Source organism: Apaloderma vittatum, unplaced genomic scaffold (assembly GCF_000703405.1).
Source record: "Apaloderma vittatum isolate BGI_N311 unplaced genomic scaffold, ASM70340v1 scaffold32051, whole genome shotgun sequence".
NCBI lineage: Eukaryota > Metazoa > Chordata > Aves > Trogoniformes > Trogonidae > Apaloderma > Apaloderma vittatum.
The window spans coordinates 9393-9613 of NW_009699039.1; positions in this window are offsets into that span (position 1 = coordinate 9393).

The following is a 221-nucleotide window of genomic DNA, read 5'->3' on the forward strand; positions in this document are numbered from 1 at the left end:
CCAGAAGCCGACAGGACAAAGCTCCTCCCTTCAGCAACCATGAGCTACTGTGGATTTACTACTGTATGTGCCTCCAGACAGGCAGATCTCCGGCCTCCTTTTCCCTCAGGTCCCTCCCTCATCCCTGTTTCATGCCCTAGGAGCTTAAGCAGCCTATAATCAGCCTATGTTGAGCCTTGCCCATTTCCCCCCACCCTGGGGCACTCCGGAGATGTACACCC